The following is a 12,730-nucleotide window of genomic DNA, read 5'->3' as shown; positions in this document are numbered from 1 at the left end:
AATCCTTTTAATATGTAAGTCAGTAGCTGAAATTTACAATTGATGGGTGGTTGTGTTCAACGAAATACTAATGAATTTTCGTAAGTTCATATCACTAATATATTTGGTTTCTTGGAAAATGTAATAATTTAGAAAACATTTACATTTTGAACATGTGCGGAAGACGAGGAAGTTATACATAGATGTCACATTTTTTAAATCACAAACTCTTAATGGTGTCATCTACATGTCGTCATACACACGTACACGTAGTCAGTAAACACATAAAAGACAAATAAATTGCTTACATAATTGGCACGCACACGATGCATACTTACATATATATAGGTAAGTACTCCCATACTTTCCCCAAAAATACATGTGTCATATGGACAGAAGATAACTCTCGTAATGTCAACATCCCCAGCAAAACAAAACTTACCAATTCGATACGAATTGAATATGAGAGTCGGGCATAAGGAGAAGAAGGGAGGTATATTAATTTCTAAAGGAATACCATAGGATGATGACATTTTAACCTAACAAATAGAAAACTTCTTAAAGATCATCTATGAAATCACGGTTTCAAGGGTCTTGTATAGGTTGAGGACTTCTTAAAATAAGTATATTCCTATGATGGAAGACATGCGAAAGGTCTCCTATTTTTTCAAGGACCATCTAACCAAACGTGGATTTTTAAGAATATTTTCTGAAGGACCATCTGACCAAACGTGGATTCTTAATAATATTTTTTTATGGACCATCTGACAAAACGTGCCTTTTTAAGAATATTTTTTCAAGGACCATCTGACCAAACGTAGCTTTTAAAACAAACATGGATTTTTAGGAATATTTTTTCAAGAACTATCTGACCAAACGTGAATTTTTAATAATATTTTTCAAGGACCATCTGCAAAAACATGGCTTTTTAAGAATATTTTTTCAAAGGACCTTCTGACCAAACGTGGATTTCTAAGAATATTTTTTTCAAGGACCCTCTAACCAAACGTGAATTTCTAAGAATATTTTTGCAAGGACCATCTGACCAAACGTGGATTTTGAATAATATTTTTTTATTGACCATCTGACAAAACGTGGCTTTTTTAGAATATGTTTTCAAGGACCATCTGACCAAACATGGATTTTTAAGTATATTTTTTTTTCAAGGACCATGTGACCGAGCGTGGATTTTTAAGAATATTTTCAAGGATCATCTGAACAAACGTGGATTTTTAAGAATATTTTTCAAGGAACATCTGACCAAACGTGGATTTCTAAGAAAAATTTAAGGACCATCTGACCAAACGTGGATTTTTAAAGTGTATGTTTTTAAGGAACATCTGAACAGACGTTGATTTCTAACAATATTTGTTCAAGGACCATCTGACCAAACTTAGATTTTTAGGAATATTTTTTTAAAGGACTATCTGACCAAAGGTGAATTTTGAAGAATATTTTTTCAAGGACCATTTGACCAAACCTCGATTTTTAGGAATATTTTTCAAGGACTATCTGACCAAAAGTGAATTTTGAATAACATTTTTCAACGACCATCTGCAAAAACATGGCTCTTTAAGAATATTTTTTCAAAGGACCATCGGACCAAACGTGCATTTCTAAGAATATTTTTTCAAGGACCCTCTAACCAAACCTGAATTTCTAAGAATATTTTTGCAAGGACCATCTGACCAAACGTGGATTTTTAAAAATATTTTTTTCAATACCCTCTAACCAAACGTGGATTTCTAAGAATATTTTTGCAATGACCATCTGACCAAACGTGGATTTTTTAGATATTGTTTCAAGGACCATCTGATCATTTGGAGATTTCTAAGAATAATTTTTCAAGGAAAAATTGACCAAACGCGGATTTCTAAGAATATTTCTTCAAGGACCACACGTGGATTTTTATACCCTGCACCACTATGTGGGGAGGGTATTATAAGTTGGTTTTGGCCAAAAAGTTTGTAACGCATCGAAATAGTGGTCCTAGACCCATACTTATATATACCAAAATGAATGTCTCGACGAGCTGAGTCGATCTGGCTATGTGTGTCCGTCCGTCAGTCCGTCCGTCCGTCCGTCTGTCCGTCTGTCCGTCTGTCCATCTGAACCTTGTAATCACGCTACAGGTCGCAATTTTGATCGGATCGTCACGAAATTTTGCATGTTGATGGGGGTCCCGGAGGGGAAGAAGCCTATTGATTTTGGTGATGGTCGGATAATATTTAGGGGTCGGAAACGGCAAAAAACTTAGGTGGATAAAAAGACAACGTTTTTTTCCAAAGCAAATATCTCAGCTTCTATATGGGGTATACCAAAAGCAAAACCTGATGATTAAAGTAGAAAATATCGCCTTTCTAATGATGTAAAGTAGGTGCTCGTAGGTGATCAAACAATGAAGATATCACAATAGTAGCAAATAAAACCCTAATTTTCATTTTTGCGATTTTAGTTATAATGACGAATATCACAGCTTTGGCTGGGGACTTTCCAAAAGCAAAGCCTGACTATGAAAGTAGAAGATTCCACCTTTACAATGATGCAAACTAGGTCGGCGTAGGTGACCAAATAGCGGAGATATCGCAATAGTCGGTAATTCATCCCATTTTGCCATTTTTTTGGAAATCACGCTACAGGCCGCAATTTTGATCGGATCGTCACGAAATTTCGAGGGTTACTGAGGGTCTCACAGAGGAAGTAGCATATTAATTTTGATGATGGTCGGATAATATTTAGGGGTCGGAATGAGCAAAAACTTTATTTGGAGAAAAAGTCAACATTTTATTCCAAAGCCAATATCTCAGCGTCTATAAGGGGTCTACAAAAAGCAAAACCTAGCAATGAAAGTATAAAATATCACCTTTACAACAATGTAACGTAGGTTGTCGTAGGTGGCCTAACAACGAAGATATCGCAATAGTCGCTAATAAAACCCAACTACTCATTTTTGCGATTTTAATAATAATGACGGATATCACACCTTTGGTTTGGAACCTTCTAAAAGCAAAGCCTGACTAAAAAAGTAGAAAATCCCATCTTTAAAATTATGCAAAGTAGGTTGGCGTAGGTGGTCAAACCGTAGAGATATCGCAATAGTCGTTAATGCATCTCTTTTTTCCACTTTTTCTGCAATCACACTACAGGTCGGAATTTTGATCGGATCATCACGAAATTTTCTCACAGAGACAGAAGCCTATTGATGTTGGTTATGCCGACAGTAGTCAAATATAAAACTAAATATTAATTATTTTGGTTCAGTTCGCCTTAAGTCATTTGGTATAAAAGCCAGATAGGTGAAAACTTCCGTATCTCCATAAAAGAAATGTTTTCGAGTGAAAAAATTATTCACAGTGGTAGTGGTGTAGGGTATCACATAGTCGGCCCCGTACCGACTATAGCCTTTTCTCACTTGTTAAGAATATATTTTTAAGGACCATCTGACCAAACGTGGATGTTTAAGAATATTTTTTCAAGGACCATCTAACCAAACGTGGATATTTAAGAATAATTTTTTCAAGGACCTTCTAACCAAACGTGAATTTCTAAGAATATTTTTGCAAGGACTATCTGACCAAACGTGGATTTTTAAAAATATTTTTTCAAGGACCATCTGCCCAAACGCGAATTTCTAAGAATATTTTTTCATGGATCATCTGACCGAACGTGGATTTCTAAGAATATTTTTGCAGGGACCATCTGACCAAACGTGGATTTTTAAAAATATTTTTTCAAGGACCATCTGCCCAAACGCGAATTTCTAAGAATATTTTTTCAAGGATCATCTGACCGAACGTGGATTTCTAAGAATATTTTTGCAGGGACCATCTGACCAAATGTGGATTTTTAAGAATATTTTTCAAGGACCATCGGACCAAACGTGGATTTCTAAGAATATTTTTTCGAGGACCATCTAACCAAATGTGGATTTTTAAGAATATTTTTTGAAGGACCATCAGAAAAAACGTAGATTTCTAAGAATATTTTTTCAAGGACCATCTGACCAAACGTGGATTTTTAAGAATATTTTTTCAAGGATCATCTGACCAAACTTGGATTTTTAAGAATATTTGTTCAAGGTCCATCTGACCAAACGTGGATTTTTAAGAATATTTGTTCAAGGTCCATCTGACCAAACGTGGATTTTTAAGAATATTTTTTCAAGGACCTTCTGACCAAACGTGGATTTTTAAGAATATTTTTTTGAGGACCTTCTAACCAAACGTGGATTTCTAAGAATATTTTTGCAAGAACCATCTGACCAAACGTGGATTTTAAAAAATATGTTTTCAAGGACCTTCTAACCAAACGGGGATTTCTAAGATTATTTTTGCAAGGACCATGTGACCAAACGTGGATTTTTAAGAATATTTTTTGAAGGACCATCAGAAAAAACGTAGATTTCTAAGAATATTTTTTCAAGGACCATTTGACCAAACGTGGATTTTTAAGAATATTTTTTCAAGGATCAGCTGACCAAACGTGGATTTTTAAGAATATTTGTTCAAGGACCATCTGACCAAACGTGGATTTTTAAAAATATTTTTTTAAGAAACATCTGACCAAACGTGGATTTTTAAGAATATTTTTTCAAGGACCTTCTGACCAAACGTGGATTTTTAAGAATATTTTTTTGAGGACCCTTTAACCAAACGTGGATTTTTAAGAATATTTTTGCAAGGACCATCTGACCAAGGACCATCTGACCAAACGTGGATTTTTAAGAATATTTTTTCGAGGACCATCTGACCAAATGTGGATTTTTAAGAATATTTTTTGAAGGACCATCAGAAAAAACATAGATTTCTAAGAATATTTTTTCAAGGACCATCTGACCAAACGTGGATTTTTAAGAATATTTTTTCAAGGATCAGCTGACCAAACTTGGATTTTTAAGAATATTTCTTCAAGGACCATCTGACCAAACGTGGATTTTTAAAAATATTTTTTTAAGAAACATCTGACCAAACGTGGATTTTTAAGTATATTTTTTCAAGGACCATCTGAAAAATCGTGGCTTTTTAAGAATATTTTTGCAAGGACCATCTGACCAAACGTGGATTTTAAAAAATATGTTTTCAAGGACCCTCTAACCAAACGGGAATTTCTAAGATTATTTTTGCAAGGACCATCTGACCAAACGTGGATTTTTAAGAATATTTTTTCGAGGACCATCTGACCAAATGTGGATTTTTAAGAATATTTTTTTAAGGACCATCAGAAAAAACGTAGATTTCTAAGAATATTTTTTCAAGGACCATCTGACCAAACGTGGATTTTTAAGAATATTTTTTCAAGGATCATCTGACCAAACTTGGATTTTTAAGAATATTTGTTCAAGGACCATCTGACCAATCGTTAATTTTTAAAAATATTTTTTCAAGAAACATCTGACCTAACGTGGATTTTTAAGCATATTTTTTCAAGGACCATCTGACCAAACGTGGATTTTTAAGAATATTTTTTTGAGGACCCTCTAACCAAACGTGGATTTCTAAGAATATTTTTACAAGAACCATCTGACCAAACGTGGATTTTAAAAAATATGTTTTCAAGGACCCTCTAACCAAACGGGGATTTCTAAGATTATTTTTGCAAGGACCATCTGACCAAACATGGATTTTTAAAAATATTTTTTCAAGAAACATCTGACCAAACATGGATTTTTAAGAATATTTTTTCAAGGACCCTCTGACCAAACGTGGATTTTCAAGAATATTTTTTCAAGGACCCTCTAACCAAACGTGGATTTCTAAGAATATTTTTGCAAGGACAATCTGACCAGACGTGGATTTTTAAAAATATGTTTTCAAGGACCCTCTAACCAAATGTGGATTTTTAAAAATATGTTTTCAAGGACCCTCTAACCAAATGTGGATTTTTAAAAATATGTTTTCAAGGACCCTCTAACCAAACGTGGATTTCTAAGATTATTTTTGCAAGGACCTTCTGACCAAACGTGGATTTTTAAAAATATTTTTTCGAGGACCATTTGACCAAATGAGGATTTTAAAGAATATTTGTTCAAGGAAAATCTGACCACACGTGGATTTTTAAAAATATTTTTGCAATGACCATCTAACCAAACGTGGATTTAAAAAAAAAAATCAATGACAATCTAACCAAACGTGGATTTAAAAAAAAAATCAATGACAATCTAACCAAACGTGGATTTAAAAAAAAAATCAATGACAATCTAACCAGACGTGAATTTCTAAGAATATTTTTTCAAGGACCATCTGACGAAACGTGGATTTAATAATTTGACCAAACGTTGATTTATAAGAATATGTTTTCAAGGACCATGAATATTTTTCAAGGACCATCTGGCCAAACGCGGATTTTTAAGAATATTTTTTCAAGGATCATCTGACCAAACGTTTCTAAGAATGTTTTTCAAGGACCATCTGACCAAACGTGGATTTTTAAGATTATTTTTTTGCAGACTATCTGACCTAACGTAGATTTTTAAGAATACTTTTTTCGAAGTCCATCTGACCAAAGGTGAATTTTTAAGAATATTTTTTTCGAAGACCATCTGACCAAACGTGGATTTTTAAGAATATTTTTTTCAAGACAATCTGAAGAAATGTGAAACATATTCTTAAATGTTTTCAATTTTTCAAGGACCATCTGAATAAACGTGGATTTTTCAAGGGCCGTCGGACCAAATGTTGATTTTTAAGAATTTTTTTTTTCAATTTTTTTAAGTACCATTAAGTTTTCTATGACTTTTTTTTATAAATTTTCATATATTTTTCTACAAACGTTATGTTCTTTAAATCTCCTGACATAACATCTTGGTTCTGCATGAGTATTCTCTTCCTCAGCATTTGAGTTTCTTAACAATTTATGCTACCTAAAAATTTACATACATATGCATAATTTAAAATATTATTAAATTACAGTACCTACGTCGGTGTTATTTAATATTTATGGTCTCAACTTTCTTTCACATACCCTCACATACCACATATTAGACACCTACAAAACAACATCTTCGGCTTCTAAGAAACATATGCCTGAAGGCTACCAAAATTATAATTTTTCTAAGGCTTTTAAAAGGATATTAAAATAAGCTATGTACGTGTAACATAGATAAGCTTAAAAATATAAACAAAAGAGAAAGTAGAACGAGCTAAAAAAATAAGTGGCAGCATTAGCTAAGAAAGCAAAACATTTAGGGTGTGGCAAGGGGGCAGATTTTTTGAAACTTGAAATATAATAGGAGTTGTTATACAATTTTGTTTACAATTTTTGGATAAGACAAAAATAATAAAAGTGAATAGAAACTTAGCTCATTATTGTCATCAGCACGCTTATAAAGTTTTGAAGGAGATAATGCATAGAAGTATGCATTAACATATACGGTTAGGAAAGATAACAAGAATGTTCATGCATTCTTTGAAAATTTGTATAGAAAAAGTCATATTTGGTCTACATTCCTATGTTTGCATAACTGTACCAAACTATGAAGTGGTGCTGAACGTCTTTTGGTTAGCTCCGTCCCACTTTGGTAATTTATACATTTTTCCTGCTTATGAAATATTTAACTTTTTGCCAAGTTCTCTTTACAAATTCTTAACTTTTTTGTTAAACACAACATCAACCTCGAAAGGTTACAATGTTGTGGTATGGCTATAATTACATTATTTTATCTTTCATAGAGTTGAGATGAACTCTTCTTCATTTTCATATTTAATATGTTAAAAGTAATGAGATTTATATGTGTATGGTGGCATAAATATGTATACATTATGGGTATAACCAAAAAATTACCACGCACAGTGTCACGACCGTGGCCAAAAATGATAAAAACTAAATACTTCGTTGAACAAATTTATTGATGGGGAGTGATAGAAAACATATTAATTAAGAAGAATCTGAATTTTGGTACTGATACGTGAAGTAGTTTTTGTTATATGAGGATTTAAATCCGACAATTTAAGTTAATACGTATTTTTGTGTGTTTTTTTTTCTAAATTTAATAAATTATTACTTACTTACTTAGTTGGCCCATTACAGAACATTTGTTCCATAGACCGAACTAAGAAAAGATCTCCATTCCTCTCTGTTTTTCGCTTGACTTTTTGGAATACCGCGCCTTTCCATTTCTTCATCCACTTGTATGCTCCATCGAAGCTTAGGCCTACCGATTCTGCGTGCACCGCCATGTGGCATGTATTCATACGCCTTTTTAGCGGGTTCATCATCGCTCATTCTCATGATATGGCCTAGCTAACGCAATCGTTGCATCTCGATACGTTTAACTATATGCATGTCTTTGTATAGCTTATATAGCTCGTGGTTCATACGACGTCGATATTCACCGTCAACGCAAATCGGCCCGTAGATCTTTCGAAGAATTTTCCTCTCAAACACACCAAGCACTGCCTTATCTGCTTGCGCAAGTACCCATGCTTCGGAGCCATACATTAGCACGGGTAGTATCAGCGTTTTGTATAGTGTTATTTTTGTTTGACAAGATGTGGCTTTGTTTTTAAATTGCTTACTTAGACCATAGTAGCATCTGCTGGCCAATACAATTCTTCTTCTTATTTCACAACTGATGTTGTTTGTTGTGTTTATGGCAGTGCCGAGGTAGACGAAGTCTTTAACTACCTCAAAATTGTAGGTACCAACTTCCACAGTTGGCCCGAGCTCTATGGACGCTTTGCGCGTCGACACCATCAATTTGGTCTTTTTGCCGTTTACCGCCAGACCCACTTTCGCAGATTCTGCTTCGACCTTCCTAAAGGTATCAGTTACTTCCTTTACTGACCGTCCCATGATGTCTATGTCATCAACATAGGCAAGTAACATGTGGCTATTGGTGTAAATTGTGCCATTTCTTTTGACATTTGCATCTCGTATTACCTTTTCCAGCAAAATGTTGAATAGGTCACACGAAAGGCTGTCTCCTTGTCTGAAACCTCTTTTGGTACAAAATTCTTCGGAGAGGTTCTTTCCAATTTTAACTGAGGACCTAGTATCAGTTAAAGTCATCTTACAAAGCCGGATGAGCTTTGCGGGGATACGAAATTCAGACATTGCGTGGAATACCTTTGATCGGAGGGGACTGTCGAATGCTGCTTTATAATCGACAAAAAGGTGAAATGTGTCGATCTGCATCTCTTGGGTCTTCTCTAGGATTTGCCGCAGGGTAAATATCTGGTCAATGGTGGACTTGCCAGGTCTAAAGCCACATTGGTATGGTCCAATTATTTCGTTGACCATTGGCTTTAGTCGTTCGCACAATATCCATGACACTATCTTATAGGCAATAGGGAGAAGACTTATGCCCCTATAGTTGGAGCATACAGTCTTATCTCCTTTCTTGTGGACGGGACATAGGATGCTCAGGTTCCAATCGTCGGGTACGCGTTCTTCCTGCCAGATGGTGCTAACTAGCTGATGCATACACCTTATCAGCGCGTCGCCTCCGGTTTTAAACAGCTCGGCTGGTAAGCCATCGGCTCCTGCTGCTTTATTATTCTTCAGCCGGTTGATTGCTGTTTTTACCTCATCTTGGCCGGGCGGTATACATTCTATACCATCTTCTGGGATTGGATCTGTGGTATCATCGTCTTCGCTACTACTGGATACCAGCAGATTGGAGAAATGTTCCTTCCATATCCTGAGCACGCTGTCTGTATCTGTTACCTGATTACCTTGCTGGTCTCGACAGGAGGATGTGCCTGTACCAAAGCCATCTGTTTGATGTTTCACTCTTTGGTAGAATTTTCGGACTTCATTCTGGCTCCTGTACATGTCGATTTTTTCACACTCCCGCTTTTCCATTTCTCTCTTTTTCTTGCGGAAAAGACGTTTCTCTTCTCTCCTTTTCTCCCGATATCTCTCTCGTGCGCTACGCGTTGCTACTGATTGTAAAGTAGCGCTATATGCCGCATTTTTCTCTTCGGTAGCAGCACGACACTCCTGGTCATACCATGAATTCCTTTGTGGAGGTCTCTGGAATCCAAGTATGGATTTTGCGGCTGTTTGCATGGAGTGGGCAATACGTTGCCATTGTGCTGTTATGTTATCGGGACAAGGAGTGCTCGCGTTAAGCAATTGGGCTAGTTGAGTGGAATATGCTGTGGCTATCTGTTGTGTTTGCAGCCTATCGATGTCCAACTTCCGCGTTGTGTCTGTTCGTGCTTTATTTGCAACGTTTAGACGGGTACGTACCTTTGCTGCAACAAGGTAGTGGTCCGAATCAATGTTTGCGCCTCGGAACGATCGTACATCCAACACGCTGGATGAATGTCTTCCATCTATTACAACATGATCAATTTGATTACTTGTTCTTTGATCTGGAGACAGCCAGGTGCCCTTATGAATATCGAGATGATTAAATCTGGTACTGCTAACTACCATGTTTTTTGCAGCTGCAAAGTCTATCAGCCTCATACCATTGTCAGATGTTTCACCGTGGAGACTGAATTTCCCGACTGTTGGGCCAAAGATATTCTCCTTTCCAATTTTGGCATTAAAATCGCCTAGAATGATTTTAATGTCATGGGCAGGGCAACGGTCGTATGTTTCTTCTAAGCGCTCGTAAAATATATCTTTGGTCTGTTCGTCCTTTTCTTCAGTGGGAGCATGAGCGCAAATAAAGCTGATGTTGAAGAATTTAGCTTTTATTCGAATTGCAGCAAGTCTTTCATTCACTGGGGTGAAGCTGGATACCAGATGTTTTAGTCTCCGACTAACTACGAATCCGCAACCAAACTCATGCTTTACGTCATGGCAGCTATAATACAGTGCGTCACCTTTAGGTGTTGTTGTGACGCCTTTCCCAATCCATCGTATTTCCTGTATGGCAGTAATATCGGCCTTGTACTTTTCAAGTACGTCTGCCAATGCGAAGACTGCACCTTCTCTATAAAGATTGCGAACATTCCATGTGCAGATTCGCAGATCATGGTCCTTAAAACGTTTGCGGGGTTCGTCAACTTTAGAGGGGTTTGTTTTTCTTTTCTTTCGTTTTTTCATAGTAGGATGTTTTTTCTAGGGGAGGGTTACTAACCCGACGCCCAAACCCAAGTTTTTAACGTTCTTATGGGTGAACGCGCGGCACATGTTAGCTCACTACCTTTAACGGGTGTTAAAGGCAGTTCCCCAGGTGACACCACGGGGAGGTCAGTGTCCACTTGAGATGAAAGAGGGACCAAGATAAATCCTGGGCTTTGCCATGTTAAAGCCGGTCAAGACCGTTGCTTGGTATCATTCATCCCCTACGTCATAAATTATATTATGCGTTAATATTTAAAATTTAAAAGTAACGGTCGCTGCAGAAATGGTTCCTAAGTTCTCTTGGAATGTAATAAACTTGGCTATACTTTTGTTTGCATGTAAATATTAATCATATGGTGTTTACATTTACCCAAACATGTATTACTAAGTTTATTAATTTTCTGAAGCAAATTTTAAATTAAGTGGAGTGGGAAAAAAATTGTATAAAAGTGTATATCGATATTTTTTGCTGTATGAGTAGTAAAAAGTGAGTACTTCAAATATATAAAGGTCCCAGCTGCAGAGGTTTGCAGACGAATGTGTCATTTGTCTCTTTCAGCGTCCACCTCACTGAGAGGATACCCCCTTTTTTAACAAATCGTTTTGTGGTGTTGGCTATAGCGCGAAAACGAATAAACCGATCATCATAGATTTTTGTGGGCTTATTAAGTGCCTAATTATCTTGCTTTAAAACGAGAGAGTTTTAAAAATATCAATTTTTAAAAAAATTGTGAACAGCGAAAATCAAAATTCGATTTTTTACAAAAAATACTGTTTTTTGACCACTAATCGGTCAAAAAAGTTTTTAGAGGAAAATTCTCATATATAAAGACAAGAGTTTGATATATTCAATATGCTCACAAACAATATGAAGACTAAACACGAAATTTCAGTCATATCGGGTGGATATTGAGGCCACAACACTCAAAATACCGAAAATTAGGAGGCACGGTTCTATGGGGCCTATAGGAAGACGAAGACCTATACCGACATATTTCTGGTGGAAGGTTATAAGTCCCCCAACGGAGACTTAATACCAATTTTCAGCCATTTCGGTGTGATAATCAGGCTAAAACCTCCAAAATACCGAAAATCGGGAGGTACCGTCCTATGGGGGCTATATGAAGGCGTGGACCTATGCAGACAAATTTCAAGGTGAAGGTATAATGCCCCCTACGAAGTCTAAATACCAAATTTCAGCAATTTCGGTGTAATAATGAGGCTAAAATCTTCAAAATACCGATAATCGGGAGGTACCGTTGTATGGGGGCTATATCAAAACGTGGACCTAAGCCCACAATTATCTGTTGGAATATTTGATACATCTGCCGAAGACTAACCACAAAATTTGAATACTTTCGGTTGGTCATTGTGTTTAAAACATTAAAAATACCGAAAATCGGGAGGTACGGTTCTATGGGGGCTATATCAAAACGTGGACCGACCAACCCAATTTTTTGTCCTGAAGATTGTATGCCAATAATAGGTACTTGTACCAAAATTGATGCACCTACAACAATTCCTTCTATTTTTGGCCACAGTTAATATGAACTCGCGACATTGTGCCACGCAGGTACCATGTGCGGAATATTGTCTGATAAGGAAAACGCGTGTTTAAGTTCGATTCAGTGAAAAAGTTTCCTCACCGACTGCGATTACAAAAGCCCTCTTGATATTTGATTGATTCTCTCGGAGTGAATGACCGAGCCAGATATTCGGGTTAGAATTATGC

This window comes from Musca autumnalis, unplaced genomic scaffold (assembly GCF_047663935.1).
Source record: "Musca autumnalis isolate F117 unplaced genomic scaffold, ASM4766393v1 scaffold_3, whole genome shotgun sequence".
Lineage (NCBI taxonomy): Eukaryota > Metazoa > Arthropoda > Insecta > Diptera > Muscidae > Musca > Musca autumnalis.
The sequence above is the reverse complement of the archived record's forward strand: the minus strand, read 5'-3'. Positions refer to the sequence as shown.